Source organism: Apium graveolens, chromosome 2, assembly GCF_009905375.1.
Source record: "Apium graveolens cultivar Ventura chromosome 2, ASM990537v1, whole genome shotgun sequence".
Taxonomy (NCBI): domain Eukaryota; kingdom Viridiplantae; phylum Streptophyta; class Magnoliopsida; order Apiales; family Apiaceae; genus Apium; species Apium graveolens.
Window position 1 is genome coordinate 295126301 of NC_133648.1, and position 19875 is coordinate 295146175.

The following is a 19875-nucleotide window of genomic DNA, read 5'->3' on the forward strand; positions in this document are numbered from 1 at the left end:
TCTTGGAGATTTATTCTGTTCTGATTCAACTTGCTTCTTTGGATCTTGAGATTCAGTGATTCCAGATGGCTGAGAAGGAATCTGTTGTGTTGGTTTCACAGCTTGTAGCTTGGCCAAGATAGCAGCTTGCTCTTTCTTTTGCTTAGCCTTTTTGGCATCTAAAATAGCTTGCTTCTTTTCCTGCTTCAATCTTGCCTTTTCTTCTCTCTTTGCTTGAGCAAATTGAGGATGTCCAGCCACCACACAAATTTCTTTCCCATTCCTGAAAACTTTAGCAATTCTTCTTTTAAAGCTGAATCAGCTGGATCCTTGTAGAAGGCAATTGATCTTGACAGAAGCTTCTTCTCATCAGGTTTAGGTGTCTCATACACTGTACCCAAAGGGTTCTTTAATGATGATTTTGGATAGTTCACCCTTGGCTTCAGAATAATTTCAGCCTTTGGAGATTTGATGCTGGATGGCTGTCCTCTTTCCAAATAGTTCATGCTCATTTCATTCACAGAGATCTGTTTGACTTCAGAGTGATGAATGGCTGACTTTACTGGCTCCTTTACTAGCCCAAACTTCCTTAGTATGTCCTCATCAATTTTCTCCCAGTTTATTGGCTTCAACTGCTCCTTTTCAGCTTCTCTTAAATTGGTTGCTGCTGCATTGATCAGATCTATACTGTTTGTTACTGGTGGCTTGGTGAAAGTAATTGTGGGCACAATTACTTTACTGATTTGAATTTGAAGCTTCTCCCCCTCACTTGGTCCTTTCTCGCCCTCTTTGTTATCATCAAGTTGAGTAGAGGAGGAGGTTTGAGCAGCCACCAGTTTCTGAAGTAAATCTGTCTGTTGGGCTTGATGAAGATGAATGGCTGTTAGAGATGCTTCCATAGCTGACATTCTTGTATCTAAAGCATCTATCTTTGTTACAAGATCAGAATTTTTCCTTAGTTGCCTCTTGATGTCAAGCATTGTAGCTTCTGGAAGCTTAGAATCCATTTTGTTTAAAATGGCCTTCTTCATCTCATCAATATCACCCTTGATGGTGTTAACATATCTAGCATGTGGGAAGCCTTGAATCTGTTGTAGTTGCAGAGAGGCAAGATGTGCTTGAAGGAGCTTTTTGGTGTTGGCATTTGTAGTGGTTTGAAGAGTAGTATTTTTCTGATTTATTAGTTGAATCAGGGTTCTCTTGAAGTAGTGCTCATCACAGTGCTTTGAAAATGCCCATGATGGCATTCCTGATCTTGAACTTGAACCTACTTCTCCCCTATGTCCAATGCCTCTTCTTCACTATCTCCACCTTCATCACCAAAGAAATCTGCTGAACCACCAGTCTCATAATCCACATCACCAGCTGTAGAAGGTAAAGCTGTGATGGCATCCTTAGCTCTTAGCATTGACTGAGTGGTATGCACTAGATTGAACATCCTTTCTGCATTGTCATTGCCTTGTTCAGCTAGAAGTTGATAAGCTGGAACAGGGTGAGTAAATGCCTCAGCATCAAGGGAGGAGGAATCTATAACAACTTGAGGTTGCTGAGATAGTCCCTCCCTATCTGCATCCTGGACATTCATTGATTCACTAGCAATGACATCCATCCTTATAGGTCATGTACCTGCATTTCTCTCGTGTTCTCTCTTTTGTTGCATCAGGGTCTCACCCTGGCTCCCCACCCTCACACCCTCACCTTCACCATCTAAGGTGGGACTCCTCTCACTCATAGCACTCTCTGCCCTCAATCCTAAGAGTGACTGTACAACCACTAATTCTTCTGCACTAGAAATAAATGAAGTTTGAAGCTGTGCAGAGATACTCGACGGATGAGTAATATCCATCGGGTTAGTGGTTTTGCTATCCGACGGATAACTGCTGTTAAGCTTATCCGTCGGGATACAATCACTACTCAACGGATGAGCAATATCCATCGAGAGAGTACAAATGAATGAACTTGGAATAGAAACTATTGTGGACTCTGTGCTGATTGATGATATTTTGGGCATAGATGATTCAACAGTTCCTGAAAGAATTGGCAAGTGAGCCAACAAATCATCTAAAAGATGATTCTCACTTGCATTAGATTTTGGCTTCCCCAACAAAGTTAAAGAAGGGGAATCAAGAATTGATGTGTTGATCATATCCACATCCAGAGAATTTGTAGGAGAATTTGGTGTTTGAGGTGCTTCTATCACTAGAGATTTTGGTCGTGACTCCACATTTATTGGAGCCACATCAAGCTGAATTTGTGAAGGTGCAGTGACTGTGTCTTTAGCACCAGTTTGCACAGTGTGTGTACCTTGTGCATGCCCAAGGGTTTTGGTTTCTTCTTTCTGGCATAAGTTTGGGGTGAGCTAGTGTCCCTTACCCTCTTGGCCTGTGCTCTTGGTTGAGAGCTTTGTTCAATAGTTGCATCCTTTTGGGAGGATGCAACTAGAAATGAGCTTTTATCCTTTTTAAGCACTGCAGTTTGTTGGGAAACTGCAGTGTGGCTAGGCTGGAAACCACTCAACTCTCCATCCTCATCCTTAGGGTTTCTTTCCCACCTACCTTTCCCACCTTCACACTCCCCTCCTTGGTTTTGGTGGATTTTGCAACTCGCATCTTTTGAGAGATACCAGAGGGGGCTTTCTTTGATTTGGATTTTGAAATTTTTATTGGTTTGGTAGCTAGGGTAGGCAACTGTTGGGTCATTGACACAGTTGCCATAGCTACACTAGAACTCAAAGAAACTAGTGAGGTTGGAATAATAGTAGGGATAGATGAACTTACCTCACTTACCTGAGGTGCTTCCATTATAGGGAAATAGAAAAGTGGCACTTCTCTGTGATGATTTGCCCTGTTTAAATCTGCAATGATTCTTCTCTCTTGAACCCAACAATCCAATTTGTTGTTTGGGTTCTCAAGCACAATTTTCTCAGAGAGGTGGTTAGCTAACATCATGAAAAATCTAGCATAATAAACACTTTTACCCCTCTCTTTTAACTCTCCTAATTTAAAACCCAACTCAAATAGAATAAGGTCACTAAAATTAAAGTACTTATCTGTAACTAGCATGTAGAGCATGTTAAGCATGGAAATATTAACAGAATCAAAATTACTGATTTTACCAAAAAAGACCTTGGTCACTATATCACACATGAAACTCCATTCTTTCCTAAGACCCAATCTCCTAATGTCACTCAACTTAGAAGTAGAAAGAGCATAGTTCATGGAATTAAGCATATTAACTATATCAGTGTCTGGTGTGGTGAGGTCACATTATTATCAGGAATCTTGAAACATGCTTTAATAACATCACTATTAATATAGAATTCATTACCTTTGATAGTGAGTGTGATGGTCTTATCGGTTGAGTTGTATGTAGCAGTGGTCCACATCTCTTCAACAACTTCATAAAAGATGGTGGGTGATTCCAGCATGGCATAGTTAAGCTTGCAGTTCTTCACAAAATCCATCATTTTGTGGTAGTCACCAGAATGCTGAATCCCCTTGTTCACTAAGGCTGTGTAGTTATTCTTCTCATAAATGAACCCAGATTGAGACAAAATTCTGACAACAGGCGCCATTGTTAGAGAATAAGAGCTTGCAGAGAGAGAGTAAGTGCTTTGAAAGGAAAGAAATTGGAGCAGAAAATTTGAGAATGATAAAAGAAAAGCAATAGAAATGAAATAGGCTTTTATACTATCTCAAAAATAACTGCCAAAAATAATAAAGTAAGATAAAGTAGCCAATTAAAATTGCCTAAAATAGCCGTTTAAAAAATAAACTGTAAAAATTCCATCAATTATCCGTCGTGTTATGCTTATTAACTGTAAGTATACTCGATGGATAATGTTCAGGAAATTAACGACTAAGATTAAGACAATTCGACGGATGAGGATAAACTGTTATCCGTCAAGTTATAAAATATTCCAGAAAAATAATTGATTTTTATTAGCAAATAGTGTAACACCCCCAAATCCGGGGTCGGGGATCCGGGTTGTCACGAGTTCCATTTCCCTTAATAACACCCAATCTTAATAAACAATCAACTACTCCGTACTGTGACCCCACAATAAACACACACACCACAAGTTATAGTCTCAGAGATGAATATCCAAAAATAATCACAAGTCGTTTTATTCCACAATTATATGCCAATACACCTTAAACAGGTTTCTGAATAAATTTACATTTCTGATACATCAAAAGTTGAAAGCCTAGCCTATTGGAGGTTCCTACCTCAGCTATGGCGGCATCAGTGCTTCTAGAAAACTGCGGAACGTTAAGAAAAATCAGGCATTATGACGTTTATGTTTACGTGATTTCTAATTTAATTAACACTCTAAATTATCATCAATTCACTCACAACCACCAATACAACAATATTCAACCATCATACTACAAACTCAGTTCCCAACTCCAAGTTTTACCAATTTATCCAACCAATCAAAGACCCAATATTCAAAACCAATACAAATCCACCAAAACTACTTATAATCAAAGATCAAGCCTTAATACTACAATGCTTCAATAAAACTTAATGGAATCATAAAATCAAAGATAGGGTTAGAAGTTGATACCTTCCTTGGTAGGTGTTAAGTTTCTAGGAAGCCTTAGGGAGCCTTAATCTAACCTCCTACAAGCTTGATCTTTTCAAAGAAATCGAGAACACAAAGTTAGGTTTTGAAGTTTCTAAAAGTCCTATTTAAAGAACTGTAAAAATGAGGGTCTTACCCTACTTATTTGTATGAGACTTGTGAACAAGAGTTGTAGGCCATCTCAATACCTTTCCAACGAGATATAGAACACAACATTTGAGTGAGTATTGAAGGAGATATGGCAGTTTTAAGTTGCTGCTCTGGTTTTGGCCGAGAGCAAGGGAAAAAAAAGTGAAGTAAAAATGTTTCTAGTTTGATTAAATGATTTGTGTGGTGTTTAGCTTGGTTACTTCCTTTTGTTGTTAATTAGATTGTTACCATGGTAAAAATTGTGTGGCTCACAATCAACCAACCAATCCCTCCATTTGTCATGCTTATGTCACCATGTCTATGTCATCTTTCTCATGTCATCCTCTTACACTTGTCTTCTTCTTGTTGGTGTCATGACATCATCATCCACTAACCTCTTTGATTAACCCCTAATTACTTGGCTAATAACCGCTTATCTGTTATACGGTTCACTTAACTTTCGTTCTCGTTTATCATTAGAGGGATCATACCTGGGATCTTATTACTTAGGTTCCCCTAAACTTTTCTCAATATTTTATATTCCTTTTATGATCCTCTCCAAAAATCCTTGAATTTAAATCCTTTTTATCATGTTACCTTATACTCAATGCTTTCGGTATCTGGTGGATTTTCAGGAAAAATCAAAGTGTTCGGATTTGGATTCTGACGATCTTTACATACACTTATATACCATATAGAGTACTAATAAGACCTCAGAATATTAATAAAAGAACTGCTACATTGTGTGGCATGAAAAGTTTTCTTATTCAGCATAATCAGCAAAATCACTATTCATAAGGTTTACAAAAAGTCCAAAATTTTTGGGGTTATTACAGTCTCCCCTCCTTAAAAGGATTCCGTCCCGGAATCAGATAGAAAATGAATAGGGATACTTTCTTAGCATTGCACTTTCTAACTCTCAAGTCAATTTTCCCACATTGTGGTTCTGCCACAAATCCTGACTAGCATGATAACCCTTCTTCTAAGCACTTGTCCATTTTTGATCTATAACCCTTCCTGGTTGCTCCATATAGGTTACGTCTGGTTGCATGTCTATGCGCTCATATGCCCCTATTTGTCTGGCATCCGGATTACACTTCCTTAACATTGATACATGGAACACGTTATGAACTTGCTAAGGTTCGGGGTAAGGCTAGCTCATATGTTAACTTCCCAATATGACTTAATATATCCAAGGGTCCAACAATTAGTGGGCTTAGCTTTCCTTTCTTTCCGAACCACATCCATCCTTTCCAAGGGAATACCTATAACAACACTAGGTCCCCTAATTCCTATTCTTTGTCCTTTCGTGTCAAATCAACATACTTCTTATGTCCATCTTGGGCTACTACCAGCCGTCCTCTGATTAGATCTATTATATCCTTGGTCCTTTGGACTACTGCGGGTCCGAGCATCTTGCGCTCTACAACTTCATCCTAACATAAGGGAGATCGACTGTAATAACCCCCTAAATTTTGAACTTTTTGTAACCCTTATGAATAGTGTTTTAGCTGAATGAGAAAACTTTTCATGCCACACTATGTAGGGGTTCTGTTATGGATATTCTGAGATTTTATTAGTACTCTTTATGGTATATAAGTGTATGTAAAGACCGTCAGAATCCAATTTCCGAACACTTTGATTTTTCCCGGAAATCCACTAGATACGGAAAGAATTGAGTATAAGGTAACAGGATAAAAAGGATTTAAATTAAAGGAGTATAAGAGAGGATCATAAAAGGAATTTAATATATTGAGAAAGGTTAAGGAAACCTAAGTAATAAGATCCCGGGTATGATCCCTCAAACGATAAACGAAAACGAAAGTTAAACGAACCGTATAACAGATCAGCGGTCATTAGGCAAGCAATTAGGAAGTTAATCAAAGAGATTAGAGGGGATGATGTCATCTAACCAATGAGAAGAGGACAAAGAGGGAAGGATGACACCACATGATGATGATGACATAAGCATGACAAAGGGAGGAAGGAAATATGGTTGAATTAGAACCACACAAAGTTTAAGGCTAAAAAGGTAATTAACCAAAACAAAAAACAAAACTACATCCACCAAGCCAAAACAAATCATTTTTCACCAAAACAAAATTCTATTTCTCATCACCAAGAACATTGCTCTCGGCTTTTTGCATTTTCAAAGGGAAAATTTTCAAAATCCAAGATCCAAGCTTCCTAAATTGGTAAGATAATTCCCTACTATTCCTTATGCATAATTATGGCTATATTATGAGTTTAATCATCCCATTCATTCTCTATCTTCTCCAATAAATCAATGAAGAAGACAATGAATAGTGATTTCAAGGTTTTAAACTTGATTTTTCTTGCTTTTCCTTTAAGATCCAAGCATTCCTAAGACTCCTCAAGGCTTCCTAGCTACTCACACCACTTCAAGGAAGGTATATCATCTCCAAACCCTAGCTTTAGTTTGTATATTAGGATGATTTTGGTTGATATGGTATTAGAGTAGCTTAGTGATTGTTGGTTTAGAGTTGGATTGGAATGGTGGTGAATGGATTGTTGAAATCTTATGATTTGGTTAAAGAATGTAGTATAGTTTAAATTCAAGTTTTAGGATTAATTAAATTGATTATAATGAGTTGATTTGGGGCTGTTGTAATGTAGTTTGGATGGAGTTTTGATTGGGTTGTGAATTGGGGTTGAATTGTGGTGGATTTGGAATGGTTTAAATTTGGGAAATCGCGTAAACATAGCCGTCGTAATGTTCGATTTACTTTAGACTGCTTTTGTTCATAACATTAGGACCCGAGAACTCCCTGATAGATTTTGACCATTGCCATGTTTAGATAGTTCATGTTACGAGCTTCATTTTGATATGTAGTTCGTTTGATTCCGATGTACGGTTTAGGAGAAACGACCGTTTTAAGTAACGGCGTTTCGCGAACAAAACATTTCCCCTCGCCTTACTTTGAAACATAGGTTAAAGACCAAAAAGGGTTAATTAATGTATGAAACAATTATGGTAAGAGTGTTAGGCAGTTGGTAAGACACTCGCGAAGGAATCGCCTTAAAACTCGTAATGGTTAAATTATTAAAAATGGTGGAGCCGAGGGTACTCGAGTGACTTAAGAGAATCAGTAAGCGCAAAATGAGCATTAGAGTCTAAGTTGGTTAGAGTATAGATTTACAAGTGACTTTGGTTTAATTCCAACTTACTTGTTGTTTATAGGTTACCAGACTCGTCCCGAGCCATTCGTAACCCCCAGTCGCTCAGGCAAGTTTTCTACCCGTATAACTGTAGTTGTGATGTATATGTGCATATGCATGATCTTGTGATAAATGCATATTTGTTATTAGCAAATTCTTGCGATATATTGTAGCATGTGATATGGTATATATGCATGCCTATTTCATATTCTTGAATTATGTATCTGTTGGTTAAAATGCTTATAGTTGCATAATACCTATGCTAGAGATAAGTGGTATTCGAGTTTACCCTTAATATAGGGGATCAAAAGATGATCATATTTCTAAACCGGGAGTCGATGTTCCCGAGTATATTATATATATTATATATATATATGGTTATAGTTTTCAAAACTATTAATCGAATAAGGTTTATTCGATAACTTTAACTTTATTTTATTTATTGAATATTATTTCGAATATTTATCCGAGGACTTATGACTCTTTTTATTGTATTAATTGAATATTATTTCGAATATTCATTCGAGGGCTTAAGACTCAGTTTATATTATTTAATGATTATTATTTGGATATTCATTTGAGGATGTATGACTCCTTTATTTATTTAATGAATATTATTTATACTATTCATTCGAGGTATTATGACTCCGCGTATTATTTAATATTCTTTATTTTATTAAAGAATAATATTCGATAATCAAACTTACTTTTGATTATTCAAATAAAGATATTACTTTCGTATAAGTATATCTTTGATTATTTACTATTCATTTCAATTATAAGTTTTCCAAATTTTACCTCAATTATTCTTTATGGGAATATTATTTAAATAATAATATTCAGATATTTCTTTTATATTGAGACTGATTTAATTTATTAAATCAGCATTATTCCAAACACTCTTTAAAGTGTTTTCGAGTCTTTAAAATGATTTTCAAAAGTTAGAGCGGATCCCAAAACTCATTTTTTATATATTTAAGATCTTCCTTTTTAAAAAGGGGATTTAAATACTCGCTCAAAACCAGGGGGATCCGGCTCTATGGTGTATTTTATATTCGCAACAAGGTTGCAGTTTTGGTAAATGAATTGATTACTTACCCAATGTTCGGGAAGTAAGTCCATCTATCGAGTCGGCATAAGCAACATGGGCTCAGTGGGCGTCTATGATAGTGTAAGTGGCTCAGTGGGAGTCCATCAAATGCATAAGTGGCTGAGTGGCAGTCCAGCATAAGGTCCTATTGTGACCAGGGTGATGACCAGTGGGGAATTCGTCCATCTACTAGTAGAAAATGTTACTTATTGGTATCTTTGCCTGATCAGCAAGATATCGGGTTTATGCCACAATTCTTTTTGCCTTCCAAAAATTCATTGGATGTTACAAACTCTGTTCATACTTTACATGACAGAGGTTTTCAGGGACTGTATAAAGAAGATGTATATGTGGATATATATATATATCGGAACTTAATGAAGTAAATCATAACTTCATTTCCTTCAATAATACTTCAAAGATTTAATCTATTCAAATCTTGTCTTGTAGTCTCATCTATGTGATGAACTGTTGAAAGCTTATTATACTTTGAACAGTGGTAGTTCAAGTAGCTTTATAAATGATATAAGTATAGTGAAGTATTTGGTAACTTCATCCCTTGTTTTTACATATATCCAGTAGTAATTATCTTGCACCTGATAAAGGTTTCCAGCAAGTTATCCATGTAGATACTTGCGTTATTGTTTACACTATATATATTATCTTGCGAGCTGTAAGGCTCACTCTTGCTTTATTTCTTCATCACACAACAACAGTTAGGAAAGATGGCCAGACTCCAGTAGACCCAGCGCAAGCGCGTGGGAAGCGTCCCGCGTCTTCCCGTTGATGTTGTAGCTGCTATAGCTGCAGAGGTAGATCTATTGGTAGATCAGGCATTCTACTTTTGGGAACCAAATATTGTATAATTATAACTTGTGGCAAATAATGGCAATTAACTATAAATTTATCAAGTAATCATTTTGGGTTGTAATAAGTTTTAAATTGTGGATTCAAAGACTTGTACTTATTTCAATTTCATCTCTGAGACTATAACGGGTTGTGGTGTGTGTTAGTGTGGGGTCACAGCATGAGGTTATTTATTATTAATTCAGTTAAGTGATATTGTGGAAAGAAAGACCGTGACGACCCGGATCCCTGACCCCGGATCTGGGGGTGTTACAGAAATGGTATCAGAGCCAAGCGTTATAAACCTCAGAGATGATGCGACGATATAATAATAAACTCACAAAGATAATAAGAACTCTTGCCAAGTTCATGGTCGGACTACTTAAAGTAGTACTGACAGTTAAAACCCTTACGGGAACCCTTATAAGTATCATGATAGTAACTTAGCTCGTTTAATGTGTAGGCGCCTGAGATAGAGGACCCTGAGATGTTCGAGCGTGAGCATGATGAGGCATTGCTAGATGTCGAGGATCAGGAGGAGCCTGAGATGGAGGAGGATGAGGAGGACCCCTCAGAGGAGTCAGAGATGGAGGTCATTGCTATTTCAGATGAGGAGGACCCCTCAGAAGAGTCAGAGACAGAGGTCATTGCTATTCCAGATGAGGAGGACCCGGATGAGGTCCCAGTAGCTGAGGAGCGTGTCGGACCTATGGTAGTGTACGCTGGTACCCCTTTACCCACACTTCCGGTGGTCAGAGCTCCTACCCCTCCACCACTATCTTAGATCCCCTATGAGGACAGCTCAGAGACCCATACTTCCGAGCCTAGGCAGACTGAGGAGGCACCCCCAGCGGCTCCGGATTCACCACCTCTCGACCCTGCCCACATGCAGTCTTTGTTAGCCCACGACTATGTTCAGGATGTACTGAGGACTCGAGTGGCTGTTGCTGAGGCCCGGTTGGATGAGGCCAGGAGGGAGTTGGATGCGGAGAGGGCAGGTAGACTAGGGCTGCTATACCCCGATCCTTGAGGAGGGAGCTTACGGGGATAGAGCTCACGTCCCGAGCGAGGCTCAGATCGCTCCAGGGGGACAGGCATGGTAGGATATCCAGGCGGCAGGCCGACTATATCTTCCGTCGTGCGATGGAAAGGGTATGGGAGCTGACCCGCTCCGGTGTGTGATTCAGGATTGACGATGGAATAGTCTAGTTGTCTAGTTAGCCGAGGCCTTAGTAAGAGCCAATTTTCCGGGATAGTTGACTTGTACATAGCATCCCTTTTTCTGACTAGACAGATAGACTCTTATGTATCACTTTTGAGACAGATGGCTGTAGCACTGTTATACTTTTGACCAGATCAGACTATGTATTTCTCGCATTATGTATATATTTGTTTCCTTTCGGTTCAGTTCCTTAGTGTTGAGATCACTGTGTTTATCATTATTATTACTGCACTTCTTATTAGAACTGTCATAAAATAATAAAATTGCGAGATACGTTCTCCCCATTATAAAATTGTGCAAGACACAATGTTGAGTATGATTGTGACCTAACGTTGAATTTCCTAATATTTTTTTTATTATCAGTATCATGCCGCCAAGAAAGATTGGAACTAGGGCGAACCCTGGATCTGAGGACCAGGGAAGCCATAATCAGGACAATAGGAACCAGGAACACAGTGAAGAGGAAGATGGGGATTATATGGAACATGATGACTCCCTGTATGAAGAAGAAGAGGAAACATATGATGTTGAGGGATTTGAGATAGAGGCTGAAGAAGGAGAAACTGAGGTTGAGCAACCAGTACCAAACCCATGCATGGATCCCATGGGCCAGTTCATGCAACTACTAAGGCAGAACTTGGAACGCCAACCCAACCCACCCCCTCAAGGAAATAACAATGTTGTGGAAAACTCTTTCAGGGCTTTTAAGTCCCTTAAGCCCCCTGAGTTCCACGGATCAGCCGACCCAGTTGAGGCAAGGGCATGGTTAAAGGAAATGGAGAAATCCTTTGAGATTTTGAGTACCGATGAGGCACAGAAGACTGTATTTGCTACCTACCTTCTGAAAGGAGAGGCTAACTACTGGTGGGAGGCCAAGAAAAACACGGAGACAGATGCTATCATAACCTGGGAGAGGTTCAGTCAGTTGTTTCTGGGGAAGTATTTCCCGAGGTTTATGGAAAACCAGATGGAGCTCAAGTTCTTGGAGCTAAAGCAGAATAACTTATTTGTAGCAGAGTACGAAGTGAAATTTACTGAGTTATCAAGGTTCGTGCCGGAGTTTGTGAGCACCGAGGAAAAGAAAGCTAGGAGGTTTCAGCAGGGACTAAAACCGTGGATTCAGAATAGGGTGGCAATCCTTGAGCTTACGGATTATGCCACTCTGGTGCAAAAGGCAACGATTGTAGAAGCCGGAAGTGAACAGATGCAGAAGGAAAGAGAGAAGAAGGGAATAAAGAGGAAAAGTATGAGCATGGGTGGAGGTTCCGCAGGAACGAGCTTCCCAACTAGATTTAATCGAGGAGCAGTGTCCCTACCGGGAAAGGACACTGGGTTTAAGCGGCCAATGAGCGTGAGTGTGAGCCAGAGCGGCCAGAAGTCAAGAATATCCTATTCCAACCAGTCTCGACCCCCATTACCAGCCTGTAACACTTGTGGAAGGATGCACACTGGGGAGTGTAAAGGAAAGCCAGTAACCTGCTTTAAGTGCGGTCGGGAAGGTCACTATTCAACTAAGTGCCCTTCATCAACCCCTGCCGTCATTCCAACCACTACTTGTCATCAGTGTGGACGCCCGGGTAATTGGAAGAGGGAATGCCCAATGAACAAACCAGCAGCTTCAGGAGCCAGCAGGGCTGCCTCCAATAAGCCAGCTACTGCGAGGACTTTCAACATGACAGTCCAGGATGCTATGAAAGACTCAGATGTGATAGCAGGTACCCTTTCTCTAAATTCAGTCAGTGCAAACGTTTTATTTGATTCGGGAGAAACTAAATCTTTTATATCAATGGACTTTGCGCGTAAATTAAGACTTAAAGCTGAACCCTTGATAGAGCCCTTACAAGTAGAAATAGCCAACCATGAAATTATTCCTGTTAACCAGATTCACCCCGCATGTGAGATAGGCATAGGGGAACAATCTTTTAGTGTTGATCTGATCCCTTTTAAATTAGGGGAGTTTGATGTAATTTTGGAAATGGACTGGCTATCTAGCAATGATGCTCAGATAGATTGTAAAGGGAAGAAAGTTAAGTTAAATATCCCAGGGAAGAAAGAAGTTATATTTAGAGGAAAAAGGCAGACGCAAAAATTTTTGACTATGGCTCAGGCCAGAAGGATGCTATGAAAAGGAAATGAGGCCTACCTAGCCTATGTGGTGGACACGCAGAAGGAGGTGCCCAACTTACAAGATATTCCGGTAGTCAACGAATTTGAAGATGTATTCCCACAAGACCTTCCAGGATTACCACCCGATAGAGTGATTGAATTTGCTATTGAGTTGGCCCCAGGGACGGCGCCAGTTTCAAAAGCACCTTACCGATTAGCCCCGTTAGAAATGAAGGAATTAGCTATCCAATTGCAGGAACTCTTGGATAAGGGTATGATAAGACCCAGTGTGTCTCCGTGGGGAGCACCAGTTTTATTTGTTAAGAAGAAAGATGGGAGCATGAGGCTGTGCATCGACTATCGAGAGTTGAACAAGCTAACCATAAAGAACAGGTACCCATTACCTAGAATAGACGATCTGTTCGACCAGCTAAAGGATGCTGTTTATTTTTCCAAGATTGACCTGAGAACTGGATATCACCAACTAAAGATTAAACCCGAAGATATTTCCAAGACATCGTTCCGTACCAGGTATGGGCATTATGAGTTCTTGGTAATGTCCTTTGGATTAACCAACGCCCCAGCGGCTTTCATGGATTTAATGAATAGAGTATTTAAGAAGTACTTGGACAAGTGTGTGATAGTTTTTATCGATGATATTTTGATCTACTCAAGGACTGAGGCAGAACATGCAGAGCATTTGAGGATAGCTCTAGGAATCCTCAGAGAGGAACAGTTATATGCCAAATTCTCGAAGTGTGAATTCTGGCGGAATGAAGTACAATTTTTAGGACATGTGATCAATAAAGAAGGAGTATTGGTCGACCCCTCCAAGATAGAGGCGGTCTCGAATTGGGAAAGGCCAACCACACCCACAGAGGTAAGGAGTTTCATAGGATTGGCCGGCTACTATCGTAGATTTGTACAGGACTTTGCGAAGATCGCAGCCCCTTTGACACGACTTACTCGTAAGACAGAGAAGTTTGAATGGACGGAGAAATGCGAGAACAGTTTTCAGGAATTAAAGAAAAGGTTGGTAACGGCCCCGGTGTTGGCATTGCCGGACGGAAAAGGAGATTTTGTGATATATAGTGACGCGTCGCACAAAGGATTAGGGTGTGTGCTTATGCAGCACGGTAAAGTGATTGCGTATGCATCGAGACAACTGAAGGAATACGAGATTAGATATCCTACTCATGACGTTGAGCTCGCGGCAATAGTATTTGCCTTAAAAATTTGGAGGCATTACTTGTATGGAGAGAAGTGTGAGATTTTCACAGACCATAAGAGCCTCAAGTACATATTTACGCAGAAAGAGCTCAACATGCGCCAGAGGAGATGGTTAGAACTAATCAAGGACTATGATTGTGAGATTCTCTATCATCCGGGGAAAGCCAATGTGGTGGCTGATGCCCTCAGTAGAAAGGAAAGACTCAGAATGATAACGACTTCGGAAGAATTGATAAGGGATTTTGAGAGAATGGAAATAGAAGTAAAGGTAACCAGAACCGGAACTGAAAAGCTTTTTGAGATCTCAATGCAGCCAGAGTTATTGGAAAAGATCAGATTGTGCCAAGAGAAAATAATGAATGAAAGCAGAGAGTCAATGACTGGAGAGGAGATCCATACTGAGAAAGATGATAAAGGGATAATGAGGTACTCCTACCGGATTTGGGTTCCGAATGTTCAAGAGCTTAAAGATGAGATTTTGGATGAAAGCCATAGTTCAAGGTATTCCATTCACCCAGGAAGTACCAAGATGTATAGGGATTTGAAGGAATATTACTGGTGGCCCAACATGAAGAGGGACGTAGCAGAATGGGTAAGCAAATGTTTGACTTGCCAAAGAGTAAAGGCAGAGCACCAGAGACCCAGTGGACTTTTACGACCCCTGGAGATTCCTGAATAGAAATGGGAACAGATAGCGATGGATTTTATTGTAGGCTTGCCAAGGACGAAGGCCAATCATGATGCCATATGGGTAATTATAGACCGTCTGACAAAGTCAGCTCATTTCATTCCTATCAATGAGAGATACACAGTCGATAGACTGGTGGACATTTACCTTAAGGAAATAGTGACGCGACATGGAGTCCCAGCGTCCATTGTCTCAGACCGAGACCCCAGATTCAACTCCAGATTTTGGAGGAGCTTTCAAGAATGTGCGGGGACCAAGTTAAATATGAGTACCGCATACCATCCCCAGACGGATGGGCAGAGTGAAAGGACCATCCAGACACTAGAGGATATGTTGAGAGTCTGTGCAATAGACCTTAAAGGAAGTTGGGATGACCACTTGCCGTTGATCGAGTTTTCTTATAACAATAGCTTTCATGCTAGCATCGGAATGCCGCCTTATGAGGCCCTGTACGGAAGAAGGTGTCGATCTCCCTTATACTGGGATGAAGTAGGAGAGCGGAAGATGCTCGGACCCGAAGTGGTCCAAAGGACCAAAGACATAGTGGATCTTATCAGAGGGCGGCTTGTAGCAGCCCAAGACAGACAGAAGAAATATGCAGACCTAGCCCGAAAGGACAAGGAATATGAAGTAGGGGACTTAGTACTGTTGAAGGTATCCCCTTGTAAGGGATTAATGAGGTTCGGAAAGAAAGGAAAACTAAGCCCAAGGTACATTGGACCTTTTGAGATATTAAGACGGATTGGAAAGTTAGCTTACGAGCTAGCCTTACCCCCTAACTTGCAACAAGTTCATAATGTGTTCCATGTGTCAATGCTAAGGAAGTATCATCGGGATGCCAGACACATAGTGGAGTACGAGCAGGTGGATATGCAACCAGATCTGACTTACGTGGAGAAGCCAGTAAGGATTATAGATAAGAAGGAGCAGGTGCTTCGGAACAAAGTGATCAAGCTAGTCAGAGTACTATGGCAGAATCATAATGTGGAAGAATCAACTTGGGAACTAGAGAGTGCGATGCTAGAAAAGTACCCCCATTTGTTTTCTATTTGATTCCGGGACGAAATCCTTTTAAGGAGGGGAGACTGTAATAACCCCCAAAATTTTGAACTTTTTGTAACCCTTATGAATAGTGTTTTAGCTGAATGAGAAAACTTTTCATGCCACACTATGTAGGGGTTCTGTTATGGATATTCTGAGATTTTATTAGCACTCTTTATGGTATATAAGTGTATGTAAAGACCGTCAGAATCCAATTTCCGAACACTTTGATTTTTCCCGGAAATCCACTAGATACGGAAAGAATTGAGTATAAGGTAACAGGATAAAAATGATTTAAATTAAAGGAGTATAAGAGAGGATCATAAAAGGAATTTAATATATTGAGAAAGGTTAAGGAAACCTAAGTAATAAGATCCCGGGTATGATCCCTCAAACGATAAACGAAAACGAAAGTTAAGCGAACCGTATAACAGATCAGCGGTCATTAGGCAAGTAATTAGGAATTTAATCAAAGAGATTAGAGGGGATGATATCATCCAACCAATGAGAAGAGGACAAAGAGGGAAGGATGACACCACATGATGACATAAGCATGACAAAGGGAGGAAGGAAATGTGGTTGAATTAGAACCACACAAAGTTTTAGGCTAAAAAGGTAATTAACCAAAACAAAAAACAAAACTACATCCACCAAGCCAAAACAAATCATTTTTCACCAAAACAAAATTCTATTTCTCATCACCAAGAACATTGCTCTCGGCTTTTTGCATTTTCAAAGGGAAAATTTTCAAAATCCAAGATCCAAGCTTCCTAAATTGGTAAGATAATTCCCTACTATTCCTTATGCATAGTTATGGCTATATTATGAGTTTAAGCATCCCATTCATTCTCTATCTTCTCCAATAAATCAATGAAGAAGACAATGAATAGTGATTTCAAGGTTTTTAACTTGATTTTTCTTGCTTTTCCTTTAAGATCCAAGCATTCCTAAGACTCCTCAAGGCTTCCTAAGGCTTCCTAGCTACTCACACCACTTCAAGGAAGGTATATCATCTCCAAACCCTAGCTTTACTTTGTATATTAGGATGATTTTGGTTGATATGGTATTAGAGTAGCTTAGTGATTGTTGGTTTAGAGTTGGGTTGGAATGGTGGTGAATGGATTGTTGAAATCTTATGATTTGGTTAAAGAATGTAGTATAGTTTAAATTCAAGTTTTAGGATTAAGTAAATTGATTATAATGAGTTTATTTGGGGCTGTTGTAATGTAGTTTGGATTGAGTTTTGATTGGGTTATGAATTGGGGTTGAGTTGTGGTGGATTTGGAATGGTTTAAATTTGGGAAATCGCGTAAACATAGCCGTCGTAATGTCTGATTTACTTTAGCCTGCTTTTGTTCATAACATTAGGACCCGAGAACTCCCTGCTAGATTTTGACCATTGCCATGTTTAGATAGTTCATGTTACGAGCTTCGTTTTGATATGTAGTTCGTTTGATTCCGATGTACGGTTTAGGAGAAACGACCGTTTTAAGTAACAGCATTTCGCGAACAAAACATTTCTCCTCGCCTTACTTTGAAACATAGGTTAAAGGCCAAAAAGGGTTAATTAATGTATGAAACAATTATGGTAAGAGTGTTAGGCAGTTGGTAAGATACTCGCGAAGGAATCGCCTTAAAACTCGTAATGGTTAAATTATTAAAAATGGTGGAGCCGAGGGTACTCGAGTGACTTAAGAGAATCAGTAAGCGCAAAATGAGCGTTAGAGTCTAAGTTGGTTAGAGTATAGATTTACAAGTGACTTTGGTTTAATTCCAACTTACTTGTTGTTTATAGGTTACCAGACTCGTCCCGAGCCATTCGTAACCCCCAGTCGCTCAGGCAAGTTTTCTACCCATATAACTGTTGTTGTGATGTATATGTGTATATGCATGATCTTGTGATAAATGCATATTTGTTATTAGCAAATTCTTGCGATATATTGTAGCATGTGATATGGTATATATGCATGCCTGTTTCATATTCTTGAATTATGTATCTGTTGGTTAAAATGCTTATAGTTGCATAATATCTATGCTAGAGATAAGTGGTATTCGAGTTTACCCTTAGTATAGGGGATCAAAAGGTGAACATATTTCTAAACCGGGAGTCGATGTTCCCGAGTATATTATATATATTTTATATATATATATGGTTATAGTTTTCAAAACTATTAATCGAATAAGGTTTATTCGATAACTTTAACTTTATTTTATTTATTGAATATAATTTCGAATATTCATCCGAGGACTTATGACTCCTTTTATTGTATTAATTGAATATTATTTCGAATATTCATTCGAGGGCTTAAGACTCAGTTTTATTATTTAATGATTATGATTTGGATATTCATTTGAGGATGTATGACTCCTTTATTTATTTAATGAATATTATTTATACTATTCATTCGAGGTATTATGACTCCGCGTATTATTTAATATTCTTTATTTTATTAAAGAATAATGTTCGATAATCAAACTTACTTTTGATTATTCAAATAAAGATATTACTTTCGTATAAGTATATCTTTGATTATTTACTATTCATTTCAATTATAAGTTTTCCAACTTTTACCTCAATTATTCTTTATGGGAATATTATTTAAATAATAATATTCAGATATTTCTTTTATATTGAGATTGATTTACTTTATTAAATCAGCATTATTCGAAACACTCTTTAAAGTGTTTTCGAGTCTTTAAAATGATTTTCAAAAGTTAGAGCGGATCCCAAAACTCATTTTTTATATATTTAAGATCTTCCTTTTTAAAAAGGGGATTTAAATACTTGCTCAAAACCAGGGGGATCCGGCTCTATGGTGTATTTTATATTCGCAACAAGGTTGCAGTTTTGGTAAATCAATTGATTACTTACCCAACATTCGGGAAGTAAGTCCATCTATCGAGTCGGCATAAGCAACATGGGCTCAGTGGGCGTCCATGATAGTGTAAGTGGCTTAGTGGGAGTCCATCAAATGCATAAGTGGCTGAGTGGCAGTCCAGCATAAGGTCCTATTGCGACCAGGGTGATGACCAGTGGGGAATTCGTCCATCTACTAGTAGAAAAGGTTACTTATTGGTATCTTTGCCTGATCAGCAAGATATCGGGTTTATGCCACAATTCTTTTTCCCTTCCAAAAATTCATTGGATGTTACAAACTCTGTTCATACTTTACATGACAGAGGTTTTCAGGGACTGTATAAAGAAGATGTATATGTGGATATATATATATCGGAACTTAATGAAGTATATCATAACTTCATTTCCTTCAATAATACTTCAAAGATTTAATCTATTCAAATCTTGTCTTGTAGTCTCATCTATGTGATGAACTGTTGAAAGATCATTATACTTTGAACAGTGGTAGTTCAAGTAGCTTTATAAATGATATAAGTATAGTGAAGTATTTGGTAATTTCATCCCTTGTTTTTACTTATATCCAGTAGTAATTATCTTGCACCTGATAAAGGTTTCCAGCAAGTTATCCATGTAGATACTTGCGTTATTGTTTACACTATATATATTATCTTGTGAGCTGTAAGGCTCACTCTTGCTTTATTTCTTCATCACACAACAACAGTTAGGAAAGATGGTCAGACTCCAGCAGACCCAGCGCAAGCGCATGGGAAGCGTCCCGCGTCTTCCCGTTGATGTTGTAGCTGCTATAGCTGCAGAGGTAGATCTATTGGTAGATCAGGCATTCTACTTTTGGGAACCAAATATTGTATAATTATAACTTGTGGCAGATAATGGCAATTAACTGTAAATTTATCAAGTA